Here is an 18,765-nt window from a genome sequence, read left to right on the forward strand (position 1 = left end):
CATTGTATGGCATTGTAATCACATTATGCTTTCATTTTAACATATATCGATTCAAAAGGTACCATAATGATAATGATATGAATGATACGAAAAATACAGAAATACGAAGTATACATATTCATTAGATCACACAGAATATGGGATTCACCAATAAATAATGATTTTGTCTTGAATGTATGTAAAGAAACACCATGTCATCAACACTATCTCTTATAATTCTCACAGTAAAATAGTATGTCTAAGACATACAAAGTTGCACTCGGCGACAAGCAGGCCTACATGTACACAGTTATTGAAATAAAAGGTGTGTACATGTTTTCCTTCGCATCCCAGGTAGGTTTAAGAACTGGTCTCCAGTTTTAGCTTTACTCTGTGACCACATTATGGTTCTGGAAAAGCACATCTTTTGATCAAAACATATATATATATATTTGGGTAGTTATAGTTAGGACCATGTTTCGATATGAAATTGATTTTTTAGCTTGCTAATAAGTTTGAAGCTGTTTGACGAATCTTCACGAAAGCTTTCCAAAAAAAAGTTACATCCATATCAGCCCTTTCCTGTAAAGTTTCGGAGTGATCCATCAAACAGGAGCCAAATAAAAAGGGAGGGTCCCAAATCGCATTTTCTCTATTCATTTTTTCCACAGGAAAACTGTTAGAAATGGGATTCCTGGTTAGCTGAGGTATGCACCCAGGCCAGGGAGAAACCAACAGTCTAGTTAGGTTACCCTAATACCCTAGATACAGACTAAACACACTAAAGATAACCTGTGCTTACCCTCTGGTAAAGCTTATCTAAGGAGGCAATTTGTAAAGTACTTGTGCAACACACACACATTAACACAATGAATACACCACAAAAATAATTTACAGGGGTTTAGAAAAATAGAGAAAAGTCAAGATATTAATTGTTATATATTAAATGCAAAAACAGTGCTTAGAAGTCACTAGCGGTCAAAAGGTTACTTGAGGTTGCGAGGGACCGGTGCAAATCCAAAGCTTATGCTGACCGCAATGAATGGCAGGCCAGCTACAGGACCAACACAGGGCCTGCTTAGAAAGTACCTTGGATGGAGCAAAGTGTTGACGCTGAGGGCTCAATGCGTCTATCTTTCCCACTCAGTCAGGTCGCTGACCGAGCTTAGCTGAGGTGAAGGCAATGCATCGTCAAGCCGCCCAGAGCATCATCATCGGGACTCGCAGGCTGTAGAACAGCTGTTGTCGAACAGCCTCTGCATCGAAGGGCGATGCTTCGGTCCCGATCGTCACAGTGCTGATGATGAATCGGTTTTGTAGCAACACAGCTGCAAAATCCACTTCTGAGGCTCATAACTTGGAAAGGGCACCTGAGGCAAGGGTAAAACTCACAGAAGGCAAAGTCCAGCAGAATTGCAGGAAGTCTTTTGTGCCCCTGAGACATCAGAAAACAGGAGGCAAGCCAGCAAGCCCTTGGAGATCACTAGGAGGGAAGGCAGAGTTCAGCTCTGCGGCAGCAGAGTCAGGGAGCAGCAGACAGCAGGGCAACAAGCAGAAAAGCAGTCCTTCCAGAAAAGCAGTCAAGTGTAATCCTTTAAGAAGCACAGCCGGACAGACAGAGGTTCAGTTCATAATCCAGAAGTGTCTTATTTTTAGGTGGTCAGAGACCCAGTACTTATACGCAAAAGTGCATTTGTTGTAGAGAGTAACTTCAAAGCAGCTCTGTAAAGTGCTCAAGGATCCCTTTCAGTCAAGTCCTGTCTGCTAGGTTATCTGTGGGGGGTAAACCAGTGCTTTGTGTGTAGACAGGGCACTACCTATTGAAGTGTAAGTGTCAGCCCTCACATTCCTCCCTGCCTAGGAAGATCCATCAAAATGCAGATGAGTACTCAAAATGCAGACATGCCTAACCTACCTGTGTTTGTGTCTGTCTAGAGTGAATGCACAAAGTATTACTGTCACCCAACCCAGATGTGTAATGGAGACAGGCACATAGAGCAGTAAGTGCAGAGAGATGTACACTTTCCCAACAGTAACGTTAAATCCAACTTCACTAGTAAGGAGGATTTATCATTACCATTCCAAAGATATAAAACATGACAAAAATACTCCTCTCTGATCAGGAATTACAGCTTAAAAGTGTATTAAGGAATTCGCAATGCTGGCTTATGAGAGGGGTAGGCTTCACAGTAGTGAAAAACAAACTAGGCTGTTTGTCACTATCAGGACTTACAAAACATAAAAATACATGTCCAACCTTTTACTTACATTGCACTCTGCCCTTAGGGTGACTTAGGGCCTACCATAAGAGTGACGTACATGTAATAAAAGGGGAGTTTAAGGCCTGACAAGTAGTTTTAAATGCCAAGTCGAAGTGGCAGTAAACTGCACACACAGGCATTGCAGTGGAAGGTTTGAAAGGCTACTTCTGTGGGTGGCACAATCAGTGCTACAGCCCACTAGTAGCATTTGACGTACAAGCCTGAGTATATGGTATACCACTTTACAAGGGACTTACAAGTACAGCGAATATGCCAATCAGGTATACACCACTGTCATCATGTTTAGGGGAGAAGCACATGCACTTTAGCACTAGTTAGCAGGGGGTAAAGTGCTCAAAGTACCAAGGCCAACAAAAAGAATCCTCAAAAATGGTAGGCAAAAAGTCTGGGGAAAGACAGGTCTAAAAAACTTCACAGCAATACTGCAAAAACTGCTTAATACAATTACACCAAATTTGGCAGAAAGTTACATCTTGGTCCAGACAGTGTGCATTTTGTGATTTGGTGTAAATCCGTTTAGTAGTTTCTGAGAAATAAAGGTTCAAAATGTATAGATATTTCATGCTGCGGAGCTGGCAAAACAAAAGAAATAATCTGATTGGCTGCCAATACATCACTAAAAGTAGCAGCCATTTTATGACTTCTGTACTATAAAAAAAGTTATACAAAATCATATAGGATGATGGGTAGGGATACACTGCTCCCCAGGCCTGGCGGGGTGGTCCCTGGGAAGAGAAAAAAGCTGTAAATTGTTTTACTTCATTGACGCTGTGGATCCGCACCAATAGAAACAAAAAAAATGTCGGGCTTATGCCCTTTTTAAAGGAGTGCCCCATAATGCCCTAGGGCTTTTAAAATTATATTTGTTTCATACTTAAAGTGCCCATATATATATATAACATTACCAAAAATACAGTAAGTCTCCTGGTCATCGAATCCATGAATCCAGGAAAGCTACCCATATTTTGTTAAAGCACTGCGAGGTCAAGCTCTAAGCTCTAGTGGTGTGTTCTAGAGTTGCATTTTGTGACCTTTATTGAAATTATTTTATGACAAACACTTATTAAACATTGCAATGAGTGAATTTATAAAATATACATTTGATAATAATTATTGGTGACTTTGGGACAAAGACAATAGGTCTACTCTATGTATGTTGATGTGCTGATCACTTGATAAAGCCAATAGGCCTGCTTTTTATATTCTGGCCCTTTGACAAAGTTAGTAGTTGTGCTTTACTTAAAATAACACTCTTTACATTGTTGCATCACGTAACTAGCTGTGCGGCCAACCCCTAGCCAGGCAAAGGCCATGTGCTGTAAGGAGCCAGCAAGGGGTTTGGCACAGAATCTGGTCACTGGCCAAACCCTGGATCCAACTCCATGACATGCCACGGCCAAAGGGAGTTGGATACAGGGCCTGACCGCAGACCAGGCCCTGCACCCAACTCCACACCACCCATGCCGAAGGTCGTGCACCGCAGGTGGTTGGAAGCCCAAGGGGTTGGGCTTGGTTGCAGGACCTAGCCCCAGTCCAGGCACTGCATCCAATGTCACGCTGTGCTCAGTTGAAGGTGGGGCACTGCTGTCGGTTGGTCGCCAAACCCCACGCTGCGCACAGTGATGGGCATCTTACTTCAAGTTAAAAAAATGTAGAAATTCATACACACAAACGCAAAGTTAAAGTGACATTATAGTTAGGAATTGTAATAATATCTTGGTTTATGATTTAAAACCCTTAGAAATTCACAGAAAAAAAACAAAGGTTAAAGGGATGTTATAGTTAGGACAAAATGTCAGTTAAAACATACCGCTTTAAATGAACAAAAGCATTGTAATTCAACAATTATAGTTATCTTCTCAAGTAACTACAACTCGTAATCTCTCCATTTATAACATTGTTTTTGGCAAGTAAAGTATTTGTGGAACAGCTGGCTCTAAACCCTTAACATTCACCTTTGGGCCCTTACATTGGCAAAATCTCACAACATCCCAGGTCTATTAATGGGGAAACATTTTGTGGGCAACAAGTCAATGATGAAACACCCCATTTTTGTACCAGATGATTTTCTTTGTGTCTTAATGGTTACTGATATCCTCTCTAGGCCCATAGTCATGGGCTAATGCCAGGTCTACCTCCACATGAAAGTCCCAGATACCTCGATGTTGATTCATGTTAACATGGTTGTTAGTAAAGTGCCTGGCACTGCTATGAGTCAATGCATGAAAGGAAACCAACTTTATTAAAAATTACTAATAGCAAAAGTATTTTTCCGGTGTTTTTCATGGCCTGGCTGACTGACAGAAACATATTACTCAGGCTTGAATTTCCTGCATTAGACACAGCATGCCAAAGAGTCGCTTTCAAAGTTCAAAACTTGTAATTTGAGCTAATTCGGATTAAGGGATAAAAAATAGATACCAACAAGAATCAGAACAATGAGTACATAACATTAGGTTCAACAAAATTAATATGAAGTTGGCTATAAACTGTAGCCAACATATTTCTTTTTATTTTGTTGAGCCTTGTTTGACACTATCATTAAATGTTAAGTCCCTTAAAGGAAAATTCAGTAAGATTATTTATTGGAGTAATATTATTCCTAACCTCACCCCTTATACTACTTTATAAAGGACATTTTTAGCACAGAGCAGGGACGAATTACTGAATTATTAAAATTAGAGAAAATATTAATATTATTTGTCAGAGTTTTTTCTCCAAATCAATGTCAAGTAATTTTAGTGTTTTTGGAAACAAACATTCAGTGATCAGAACGGAGTAATACAAAAGATTGTGCAACGCTGAAATTGTAGACATGCATATACAGAATAAGAGAGCATTAAAGCAATGCAAATTCAGGCTCTGGGATAAAATTTCTCTCATTCTCTTGTCTGCACTTGGTCTAGAACAGAGGAAGTAGGAGAAAAGTGACTATAGGAATGAATGGGATGCCTCAGGAAATGCAACACATATGACACAGCCGGGGGCATCTAGTTTGCTACTGGATTCCAGTGATTGGAAGTTGGTTATTTTCCAGTATTTGTTTTATTGACTATTGTTTTGTCTGTGTTTCTTTTGGAGTTGAGTTGAAAATTACATGCTTAGATGAACACCGAAAGTAGCCAATGGCCATTAGGATAAAACTCCAAGACAAGGAGAACACATCCAACATGTAAGGAAAAGAAAGATGACAATTAAAATGAAGCAGGTAATGGTGGGGGTGGGTCGAGGAAGCATAGTTAGATGATTAGCTCATTGTTGCACTGGAGCAGGGAAAAAGGAGAGAATCAATGAGCAATGTTCAGTGATCAGTTTAAGCTCTGTTAAAAATACATACCACATCATGTTGATCATAATCATGGCAAAACCAAAATGTGGACATTTGGAAACAATAAAAAGCGTCTTGGATGCATCCATGAAGAAATGTATAAAGCATCTGGAAGCCTTAAAAATTAATATTTACCAGGCTGTTTTTCCCAAAGATATGTGGAAAGGATGTCACGTGGAGCTAGTTGCAGGAGTTGCTCTTCCCTGTGGCATCTGATTCAGGGTCTACTTGGACTACACTCATGTGATCCCTCCAAGGGCTGAGGAAATCCAGGATATACTGCGCCTTACTAGGAAGGAGACTGCCCCCTACTATCACACAGGGGCGACTTGTTTTATTTATGTGCCAGTGGGAGCTCAAGGCTCAATCAGAAATCTGAAATCCGGATCCTACACATCTCTTCTCTGATCCAGTGACACGCTCTTTCACATGTGGCAGCCCATCAATCATAATTTCCCTACTTATTGAACCAGTGATATTCAGACTACCCAGGAAATCACCACATGGCTTATTTTAATACTAAATCAGCTGTGTCAGAGTGCCACACACAGCAACATCTTTAGCAGCAACTAAGATGACCCAATTACTGCCTGAAGTAACCCAAAGTCAGACGGAAAATAGCTACTCTTTGGCAGCTGCAGCACTTTTTGTCAGCTACACAAATGGAGACTAGACTCAGAGGAGAAGGCCTTGACTTAATGTTCGTGGACATAAAATGGTTACTCATGGTTTAAAAAAAGAGCGTGGTCAAACTTATTTTAGTTTGTTCATTTGATTGCAGAAGGTAGCAGGCCAGAAAGGGTTAGTATTGCAGTCTCACCTGTACAAACAATCTTTCTAGCCCTGGCAGCAGTTTAAGTGTAATGTCCAGTGTTGCACTAGCAGGATGAGGATTACCGCATATCCTATTATTCTGGGCATTTACACAACAAACAAAATGGTACACTTAGAAAAAAGATTGTTGTAGCATTTTATGAGAGCAAGGATGTCATGAGAACTTCTGTTCATGGAGAAGCAGAGAGAGGAGTTAGATAGGCTTCTGTGCTTAGTATCTCATAGTGTGCATGTCCAATGCCCTTGACACTTCCTGTACACTGGTCAACTCACTCCATACACTACCCCCCTCCAGCTAGTGCTCTCTGTCACCTAGTCCTGTTGTTCTATGTCTTTCTATTTTCCAGTTCTTCTGTGTCTCTGTATACATTTGATTATTTGTCATCACTTTCTATTTGCGTCGGAACCTGAGATTCCAGACTCCGATTTCAGCACCAGGCTGGGCAACAAATGCTTTAATCATGCTTAACCACCGATATGGAATTGGGTTTGTAATAGAAGGATGCAAATGATGGACATCTACTGGAATAATATCTGTTAATTTAACTCTCTTGGTAAAGCACATGCTAAACCGAACTGCTTATAGCTTTATGATTTTTAATGTAACATAAAGGGAACATGGTTAATCTCTGGAAGGAAAACTCTACTTATCTCTCAGAACTGACTTATTGTAAACAAAACAAAGTAAGCAGAAGAATTATTCTGATAGTGCACCGAGGATAAAGAGGTTAATTCAATAAAAGTATTCTTGCAGTGTTATCCTACAACACCCGAAGTGGAAGCAAGTATCATCGATTCGTAAACATCTCCACTGCAAGATCTCGGACCACAGAATATTCACTCCTTGCTCACATATATCTTCTAGTAATCAATCCCAACTATGGTTTTGTCATGGAATCAACAAAGAGACCCAAGGGTAAAAGGAGATTTGGATTAGGGAGAAGAGAGATTGTTTGAGACACCTCCTTGACAGGAAAGTGAAGTACGCTCTCTTTATCAGTGTTTCTCAATAGACTGACTCCCTTGTCACCTGCATGAAATTCAAACATTATTAAGTACATTGATTCCCTTTTTGCATTCTATGAACACTGATTTTCTATATCACTATGTTCTCACAGAATTACCTTAGACTTCCTCCGTGTAACTATAACATGGAAAATCTCTAACTTTTTTATTGTCCTAGTCTAGATGCATAACACCAAAACATGTATATCGTAAAAAAAAAAACGAGAATCTATTATCTATAACTAATAGCTGGATTATCTTCAGTTTAGTCAATCTTCTCACCTGGCTAAGATAATCGCCACAAGTTCAAAGAAAACACTACATGTTGCATCACCCTATCAAGTTTCATCACATTTTATAGTCCTTTTCAAAGTATAATTCTGACATTTTGTCTTTATTAAATCTAGAGTCACACATTAAAAGATATAGGTTGAAAAAAAATTCCATAGTTGATGTATTTTTCTTAAACTTTCTTTTAAGTGGTCAAACTTATTTAGTTAGTTCAATTATGTTTCTTTTCAAATTGACCGATCACAAATAATTTGCCTTTAGCGTTATCTGGCAACAAATTTGTTTTTTCAAAGACTTTCTGTAACTCGGAAAGATGATGGAGCAAAACTGGTTCAATCGCCTATATCTATTGGGCGTGAAGCCAACTTGTGGGACAAACTCTACTCTGGATGCGAATAGAAGTTGATTGAAAATGACCACCGAGAAAGTTAGACCTTTCTCAGGAGGACAGAGTCACTGGATGATTATTGAGATAACAAAACCAAACTCCATCCTCTTCAGAATTTGCTGGGTCTTGCTTCTCCGCTCCTAATCTTCTGATGAGATTTACATGTCCGTGTGCTCTCCAGCTGAGTGTCCTGCCTGGACAGACTAAACAAAGCCTAACTTGACTATTTAATAACTTTCACATTTCCCTCTTCACTTAAAGGTATAACACAAAAGACTTTATTGATTTGTTTCTTTCTTTAACCTCTTATGTCGTCTTTGTTACCACTAACAGCCGGTCACGCATAGCCTAATCTACCCAATTAATGGAAAAAAGAAACATCATGTTTCTGGTTGCTTTCAGTCTCAGTGTTGTAGACCAGTGCTTGCTCTGATGTGTGTTGCAAATAAGAACCCACCTTATCCACCATCACAAGGCAAGCGCCGCAGACCAGGACAGGATTGCAGTGCTCAGGGGAAATGGGTGTGGATCTCAGAAGTGGGGTATTTAAAAGGCCAATGATGATGAGCACATGTGTGTAGTAAGTGAGGAGGCTGTTTGGGTGTGGGTGCGGGCATTTGTGTGGGCGACAAGGTGATGTTTTTGTGGGTGGGATCAGCGGTGTGCGTGTGTTAAAACAGAGCGAGGGAAAGGGAGAAAATCAGCAAAATCACCTGCCACTGAGTTTAAAACTGGAGTTATTTTCTTCTGGCTTGTCAGTTACCATTACATTTGATGTGAGTAATAGTCCAATTTATCTGACACTGAAAACGCTACCTCTCTTATGGCACGCATTTCCGTGCTGTGCATCTTGTGTTCTACTGAACACACACTTTTATTTTAGGCACATCATGACTGACTACTAGAAAGAAATAATTCTCTTTGAAAACTCTCCTTGCAGCAGTTAGATGCACCATTTGGCAATTTCTAAATAAATAATAGTGGGAGATCACTATGCATTACAGAGCGGATATTGACGTCTCGCCATTTCAGTTTCACAAGTCACCACAGGTCATTTCAAGCTCCCATTCACAGGAAGTAAATCAAGTCTATATACAAAGAGAGCATTTGGGATCTCACCTTTAATATGCTATTATTTGCTTGTGTCTACTCCTGAATGACAAATGTTTCAGAGGCTCAAACAACTCTGTATTCAAGAACATATGGAGGGCTGTGGTACATAAGTATGCACAGACTTACAGATTATATATATATATATATATATATATATATATATACACACACACACACACACAATTGCACTGCACCCCTTAACCTCCAAACGTCGAAAAGGAATACTCAAACTCCTCTTGCTCATGCGATAAGACTTTTTATTCCTCTCTCATCATAGTCAGGACGCGTTTCGGCTGTTAAAACGGCCTTGATCACATGCGGAAATGGCTTTCGGTGAGACGATTTAAAAAAAAAAATTATATTTAGTGTACATGTGACTCCATCCAACATAGTGGAAAGACAGATGCCTACATCACTAATATGTTGCCAATTCCAAATGCCAGCCAGCACACTTGTAAAAAGGTAAAATATAGCAATTAAATGTTATATTATTACACAATTATTACAAGACTTAATTCATATTAAAGGTTTAAAATAACACACTGTTATCGACTGATGCATGCATCTAAAATACGTGACATTAATGAATTGATCATATGACATATGTATATATGTACAAATATATATCTTAGTATAAAAAATATATATTATATATATAATTACTTAAATAAATATGGATTTAAAACCACACTTTTCATCTGAGGCTCCATAGATTAACAATCTTATGATTCTTATATCGGCTTGAATGCCATATATATATATATATATATATATATATATTACCTACTGGCGGTCGCCAGTAGGTAGTTATAGTTAGGACCCTGTTTCCATAGGAAAACCGCAACATTCTATTTTGAATAACTTTGGCGCCGGTCGACGAATCCTCGCGAAATTTTCAAAATAGGTGGGGCGCTACGCTCCGCTCCTACCCTGAAAGTCTCGGGGGGATTCGTCAAGCGGGGGCTGAGATAAAAGGGGGGTCCCAAAACGCGTTTTTCCCATGCATTTTTCCATAGGACCTTTAGACACAGCTACAGCCCGAACGGCTGAACAGAGTTCCTTGAAATTTGGCAGAGAGGTAGTCCTCAGGTCAAGGAAGTGCCTTTTGTAGGTTTGGTGTAAATCTGTTCAGTAGATTCTGAGAAAATAGCCTTTAAATCAATATATATATCTGAGCCAGCTTACGGTGCGCTTACCGTACGCGTACGGTGACGTGCGCGAGCGCGATTCTGATTGGCTGTTAGATCTTAGTAAACATTCGAATCGGGCGAAACCAGGAAGCGGCGGCCGCCATTTTCTCTCTCGGACTCTGAGGGGGGGATGAAAAACAAAGAGAATAAACATGTAAAGGGACTGTTTAGACAGCTCCCAACCACCTCGGCTTGCTAAATGTGTCCCCACAGTACCCCCAAGGGCAAAAATTCATTTTTATTTTTTTACGAAAATTCGCCGATTACGCTTACCGTACGCGTACGGTAAAAAAATTAATTAAAAAAAAAATTATCCACACTCTCCCCACCCCGTGTGCAAAAGGTGCCCGAAGGGCACCATTTGTGCATGGCATATTTTACATAATTTAAACTGAATATAAATGTTTATCTTTCACAACGAAGCGCATAATATGTCCACCACGTGCGCACGGTGCGCGAAGCGCATCGAGCGTACATGGCCCATCCACGGCACTAACTGCGTAAAGTGGGCGCGCGGTGCGCAAAGCGCACCGCGTGCTCACTGAGCGTGCACGGTGCGCGAAGCGCACCGTGCGCGCACGGAACGAACTGCGTTAAGTGGGCGCGCACGCCACGAATGGCGTAAAGTAACTTAGCATTTAAAAAACCGTACAAATTCACTGAAAAAAACCATAGGTTTCACACACGTTATAGTTAGGAATTACCATTTAAAAAACCTTGCAAATTCACTGAAAAAACCATAGGTTTCACACATGTTATAGTTAGCTGGACATTTTACTGATAAAAAACCAATGAAATTCCCGCGTTATAGTTAGTGCAGGCAACTATAACTCACGCGACCGCAATCCTCTGCTGATGACATATGTGTCTTTATGAAAAAAAAATATTTGTAATATATGTATAGCTAAAATTTAATGGAAGAAGACATAGGCAAATAAGTGTCTAAATACAGTATTAGCATCAGCAGAAGATTGCGGTCGCGTGAGTTATAGTTGCCTGCACTAACTATAACGCGGGAATTTCATTGGTTTTTTATCAGTAAAATGTCCAGCTAACTATAACATGTGTGAAACCTATGGTTTTTTCAGTGAATATATATATATATATATATATATATATATATAGCGCACTCTTACCCTTTAAGGAGTCTCTTGGCACTGGAGTGCTAAAATCTTAAATGAAGTGTGCCTTGATCAAGTATTTGATAGCAAGAAGAATGGAACACCTCCCTACATGAGGAGAAAGATGAATTCGGGCAAGTCAATGAAATTACCCTGGACGTGCCGCAGGGCCCTTGGAGTAATACAGAGAGCTATCTTATTAGACAAAAGGGCTGGAGCTAAGCCATGCAATATGGTGTATGTGGAGCATAAATGTGTGCTGCAGCCCATATGGTACTTTCGGTGCAGCGCTGGCCTGAGTGTTATTGGGTACAATAATGAGAACAAATGCAAAGCATGGCCGTAAGTGCTCAATGGAAGGAGGTAAAACAATGAAGGGGAAGGAACTACTCTATGAGAAATTATACTACATTGAACAAGCGACTGTCACTCCATCAACCATGAGCACCAATCAAGAAACCAAACTCTTCTCATCTGCAACCAGACTGCTATAGTGTCCTGCTATGGATGGTCTACTGGTTTAGCCTCTGTCCTCAATGCCAAGACCAGAATGTCACCTCCCAGCTGCTGGCACTTGTTAGATGAGTTCTCTGCTTGCACTGGCACTTCTGTTGGTATTTCCCATCGGCTTACTGATGGATGGCTGTGAGTTGTCCCTCTCCCCCTGATGGACTGTCCACCAGGAGTCACAATAATCTAGGCTCCTGCAAATGACCCCATGCTGCAGCATGGCAGTGAAACTGGAAGCTGCAGAACCCCATTGGGAGCCTCCAAGGTTGATTCCCAAGCAGTACACTGCCACCAGACCTAAGGATAAAGCCTAACTCCTTAAATTATATTTCATGTGAGGGCTAGAACTGAGCAGTATTAGGTGAATACAAGCATTTTCTTGGAATGTTATGTCTCAGTGAAATAATATTAATACAAGTATAAAACGATTAACAAATATCGTAGTTTTGATATAAATAATTTGTTCAGAATTACATTTTTATGTTGTCTTCAAAGGCTGTTTCTCAGCCCTCATACATACTTTCTACTTTGTGTCAAGTAGGGCCGCAGGGACCTTGAAGACCAACTCAGGCTAACTGAGCCATTTCCACGCTGTCATTCTGAATAATAACAGGTGCTCCTGAAATCTAGGAAAACTTCATTAGAGTCCAACAGATTTCACACTAACTCCAGAGTGGATAAAACACTGGACTTGAATAAAAATGAGATAATTAATGTAATCAGACATACCACCTCGTAAAGTATGTTTGTTAATGTGGGTTATGAAAAATGAACAACTGCAACCAAATAGAAGAGCGTTTTTTAGGATTCCTACTAGTTTGATATATACAAAGGAAAGCGGGAACTTGCTCTATCTTAACTTGTGCAAAACATATGATACTGCACCAAAAACCAAAATACTAACCAAAAAAATCTAAAACAAACTGGAATAAAAGAATATGCAAGTAGCTATGGAAGAAGGAGCCAGAGGAAGGAAAATGTAAGGCAGAACACTGGTCATGAAGCTGAGGGTAGTCTGGTGAGAAGGGATCACTGGATAATGCTTACTGAAGGGAGTGGCTAAAAACTCACCCACCTGAGAATAAATATAACGAGTTTAAGATACACAAGAGCAAAAAATATTATTCCGTACCAAAAGACCGAATCTGCTGTAAATGAAAAGCAAACAGAATTTGAGATTTGCTGGACAGTGTAATGAAGGCTGGGTGAATGCTGATTCCAAGGGCAATAGGTTTTCAGCAGGAAAATTACTGATAAGACCAATATTAGGTGAACATATAGTGCAGGGGAGAAGTAACTCACAACTAAATGGGCTAAAATTTAAGAGTTAAAAATCCTGGAAACGGAGACGCGCGAGCGCGCGAATTCAAGATGGCCGCCACCCAGTGAGCTCCTCCGCATTTTCGCCCGTTTTTGATCATATAACGACGAAAGTCTGTCAAAATTTTGTTTAAAAAGAGGTCGCTGCGGTGATAATAGGCTTACCTGTACTGGGAAGCGATTTCAAGCCTATCTGGTTGTGGGAAGTGGTGTTTCTGGCTCCCTGGTTCCTGCTCCGAGCTCTGCACTGGGTTTCTGCCTGGTTAGTCTGTCAGGGGGGCGGAGCATACTTCAGGAAAGGGCCTGGCTTGGGCCTAGCCACATTCCTAGTCCAGTTTAGCTGCTGCACCAGTATTTTTGAGGATTGCTTTGCATCTTTTTGCTCTTTTTACTCATAAACTGTTCATTTTTATTCAAATTTCATTATTTTTTCTCAAAAATGGATAATAAAAATCCTCTCAACAATAAAAGAAGACAGCAGATTTCACCGCCCCCAATAAAATCAAAAGTGGTGGAGTCATCTGAACCTTCGCTTTCTTTAATTTTGGAGGAAATTCAGGCTCTTCGTGCTAATACAGAAACTATTGCGACTGAAATAAAAAATGTACGAAAAGAAATGGTGAGTATGTCGATGAAAATCTCAGACAACTCAATTAAAATACAGGACAATAAAGTTAAAGTCGACGCTTTTACTCCACTTGTGGGGAAAATATCACCTCTGTGCTCACATCTTTTGGACATGGAAAATCGCAATAGACAATACAACCTTCGCATATTTAATTTACCAGAAGAGGTTGAGGGAACTAACTGTCGACTATACTTAGAGAACTTAATTCCTGGTCTTTTAAATGTCAAATTTCCAGAAAAATTTGAAATTGATAAGGCTCATAGAATTCCTTCGTGTCGCAATCCTCAGCATACCAAGCCTAGACAAATGATATTTAAAGTTCTTCGTCACCATCATTTGGTTATGATCAGAAAAGCAGCTAGAGAAATTCCTACATTGATGGTCAATGGTCACAAAATCTTTATTGATCAAGATTTTGCCAAGGAAACTGTTGCAATACGTAAGGGATTTACTGATCTTCGCCCACAATTAAGAAGCCTTGGATACCAATATGGCCTTTTTGACCCTTCAACTATGCGCATTTGTAAAGATAATTTTTCAAAATCCTTTCAGCGTCCTGAAGATCTGCGACAATTTCTGGATCAACAATTACAGCAAACTATGGACACTCAGGGTCCTACCACTTGATTCTTTCCTGTATGATCTTCTTTGACAGATTTATATAACTCATAATATTTTGGGCTCCAGCGGTTCTGGCCATGCTTGTAGAGCGTGTGTGCGTCTCAATGTTCATATTTATGTATTTTGTTTGTCTTTTTTGCTATGTTTTATTTCTTCCATTCCCTTTTGTGTGTTCTGGAGCTACTTTCTTCTTAACATTTGTGTCTTTTTCTGACCTTCTTCTTTCTAACCCTTCTCTCTTTTTATTTTGTCATGGCTAATATTAAAGTAGTGTCATTGAATGTTAAAGGTTTACGCCATCCTGTGAAACGTACAAAAATTTTGGATTATTTGGGTAGTTGCAAAGCTGATTTTTGTTTTTTACACGAAACTCATATAGATGATAAAATTTTAGACTATATGAAGAAAAAATGGGTTGACAATATTGTTTCTTCTCCTGCTAATGGCAAGAAAAATGGTGTAGCTATATTATTTGCGAAAAAAGCGCATTGCCAAATTTTGAGCAAAATTACAGATACGGATGGGAGATATTTAATTGTTACGGTTAAAGTTCATGATTCTATCTTATTTTTATTAAATGTTTATGGCCCTACTGCAGATGACCCTGTTTTTTGGTCTACTCTTTCAACGGAGGTTGTAAAAATTGGTAATGTACCTTTAATTGTTGCAGGTGATTTTAATGTCATATCTGATCCTTTATTAGATAGATTATCTCGTACTAAATTCCACCCCCCGAAGGTTTATTTTGCTTTTAAATTATTTCTTCAAACCACTAAGTTAGTTGATATTTGGCGTTTACACTTCCCTACAGAAAAATGTTTTACTTTTTTTCTAACCCACATAGTTCTCATTCCAGGATCGATTACATATTAGTTTCGAAACAGCTGATCAACTGTGTTAGTACCCCTAAGATTGGCAACATTGAGGTCTCTGACCATGCTATGGTTTCTTGTATTCTAAATTTAAATTCAACCTTTACTAACCAGCCTAGATGGAGAATGAATTCTGGTATAGCTCTCAATGAACATAATAAACCAAAGCTCCCTTTTGCCATTCATGATTTTTTTCAATTTAACCCTGAGGGTACTACTTCAATGGTTAATAGATGGGATGCTTTTAAAGCTTATATTAGAGGGGTTACTATTTCTATTATGGCTCACGAAAATAAGATTTTTAATGCCAATATTAAAAAGCTAGAAAAGCAAATAGCGGAAAATGAACGACTTTTTATTTCGTCTAATGATCCTCAATATAGAATTAAGTTGCAAAAGCTTCGATATGAATTTAATACAATTCTTAGTAAAATAGTAAAAAAGCTGGCGTTCAGATTTCTAAGGCCAAAGCTAAATTTAGTTTTAATGCAAACAGATCTGGAAGATTGTTAGCGAATTACTTGCGTATCAAAAAAGATAAAACTCAAATCACTTCTATTCACGGATCCAATGGTAAAATTGCTTTATCTCATAAAGATATTGTGAATGAATTTTGGGATTTTTACTCTAAGTTATATGATAAACCTGATTTTCATAATGAATCTTTAGTTGATTCTTTTTTATCTTCATGTGGTCTACCTAAAATTTCTCCATCAGATAAAATGGGGCTTGACTCTCCAATTACTAAGGATGAAATTTTAGCCGCTATAAAATCTCTTAAAAAAAATAAATCTCCGGGTCCTGATGGTATCCCGGCGGAGTTTTATAAAGAGTTTCAATCCCATCTTGTACCCTTATTATTTCAACATTTCACAACGTTTGGCTCTACGGGAATTACTTCAGGATCCTTTACTGAAGCTTTAATTATCGTTCTTCCCAAACCTGATAAAGACCCCACCCTTGTATCTAATTATCGCCCTATCTCTTTAATTAATCAAGATTGTAAATTATATGCCAAAATATTAGCCACACGATTATCCCCTGTACTAGATTCTATTATACATTCAGATCAATCTGGTTTTATGAAAAATAGACACTCTGCAAATAATACAAGAACTTTATTACATGTCATTGAACAGGGTCATACGTTAACTACTCCTTCAGGAATTATGGCTCTGGATGCTGAAAAAGCCTTTGATAAATTGCATTGGCAATTTTTATTCCATGCTTTATCATCATTTAACTTTGGCGATAATTTTATTCGTATGATTTCAGCTCTATATTGTGCTCCTACTGCTCGTCTATTTATTAATGGCCAAGTTTCAAATCAATTTTCCCTCTTTAGAGGTACCAGACAAGGATGTCCCCTTTCCCCGCTATTGTTTTTAATTGGCATTGAACCTTTCCTTACTTCTATAAGAAAATGTGATAATATTAAAGGAATTATTATAATGAGATTATTATTAAAACTTTAGCGTATGCTGATTATGTACTTTTATTTATTAGTGACCCCTTATCCTCATTTCCTTCTTTATTAGAGATTATAACAAAATATTCTATGGTGTCTGGCTACAAATTAAACACTAATAAAACTGAATTTTTCCCTTTAAACATTTATTGTACTCCTGATATGATACCTATGAATGAAATTGTTTGGCAAAAGAATAAATTAAAATATCTTGGTATTTTATTTTCCTCATCCATAAAATCTACAATGACTTTAAACTGTAATTTTGTCTTTGATTATATTAAAGATAAAACGTCTAAATGAGCATCACTGCATCTTTCATGGTGGGGTAGAATGGAATCTATTAAAAATGAATATAGCTCCAAAAATATTTTATACTCTTTCCATGATTCCTACTCAGTTCCCATTAAAATTTTATAAAGATATTGATAAACTTCTCTCCAAATTTCTTTGGAATAACAAATCACCTCGCATTAGTTATAAAAAATTAAAAATGTCTAAATGTAATGCTGGATTTGGTATCCCAGATTTTTTTCTTTATCAAAAAGCTTTTATTTTAAAACAAAGTGCCATATGGTTTATTCATTCCCCTTTACATAATCCACCTTCTTGGCTCCAAATTGAAAAATCTATTGTGAAGCCGTTTCCATTACCAACTCTGTTAACTATGTCTAACAACTCATCATTTTTTCATAAATCTATCATTCTCAAATCCACTAAAATGGTTTTTAATGATCTAGATTCCATTTTTCTATACCCCATGTTTAACACTGTTGATTTATCACTATGGTATAGCAATACCATTAAATTAAATAGGAACATTAGTTTTTGGTTTTCGTGGATTAAGGCGGGTATTTTTTATCTTAAAGACATTTATTCCAACAATACATTTATACCGTTTGAGGATCTACAAACAAGGTTTGGTTTAACTCAATCTGATCTTATTAAATATGAATATTTAACTAATTCAATTTTAGATTCCTTTCCGCAAGCTATTCCGATTAATGTTACAGCTGACCTATCCGTGTATATTCAAACTATATCGTTGACAGCTAATGGGGTTTCCATTTTATATAAAAAATTATCAAACACTCTAGGAAGTAACATAACTATGATTGCAACCTTCTGGAATAATGAACTTTCACTTACATTGTCTAATGATTCATGGGAAATTTTATGGATTAGAAATATTTCTGGTTGGTTACCTGTCTCACTTTATCAAACCAATTCCTATATTTTATTTAATTCTTTATGGACTCCATTATGTTTATTCCAGGCTAAACTCCTTCAATCTTACTTGTTAGCATTGTAAATTACACCCTGGTTCGTTACGACATATGCTTTTTGATTGTCCTTTAATTTCAAAATTCTGGACAGAAGTTTGGGATTTTATTAAGAAGTTGTTAAATATACATGAAGACTTATCATATAAAAGGGTAATTTGCAAATCAGTTACATTATCACAATCTCTAAGTAATCTTGAATGTAGGCCTTTTGATTTTTTGATTTCTGCTGCGTTAAAATCTATTACCTTTTGTTGGAAAGATGTTTCTAAGTTATCAGTTCATGCTTGGTGGTCTTGGGTTATCTTTACAAGAAGAGGTGCTCAGTTATCTTTGTCTGGGGTTAATCATAATCCTATTTCCTATCACTCTTTTTGGATTCCTGTTTATATCTATTTTGCATCTTAAGGGTATATTTATGTATTGTACTACTTTTTACGGTTTTTATATTAATCAATATGTCATAGTAGCTCTATTTATTGCTTACACAATAATTTGTTATTAGATGTTTCCCTCCCCCCCCTCCTTTTAA

General features: G+C 38.1%; 1 protein-coding gene across 2 annotated transcripts in view; it reads right to left on the reverse strand.

Annotated features, from left to right (window-relative positions):
• FBXL17 (F-box and leucine rich repeat protein 17) overlaps positions 1–18,765 on the reverse strand; it is a 1,841,864-nt gene that overhangs the window by 923,391 nt on the left and 899,708 nt on the right. The gene's annotated exons all lie outside the window — the stretch shown is intronic.

The sequence above is a fragment of the Triturus cristatus genome, chromosome 2_1 (genome assembly GCF_964204655.1).
Source record: "Triturus cristatus chromosome 2_1, aTriCri1.1, whole genome shotgun sequence".
Taxonomy (NCBI): Eukaryota; Metazoa; Chordata; class Amphibia; order Caudata; family Salamandridae; genus Triturus; species Triturus cristatus.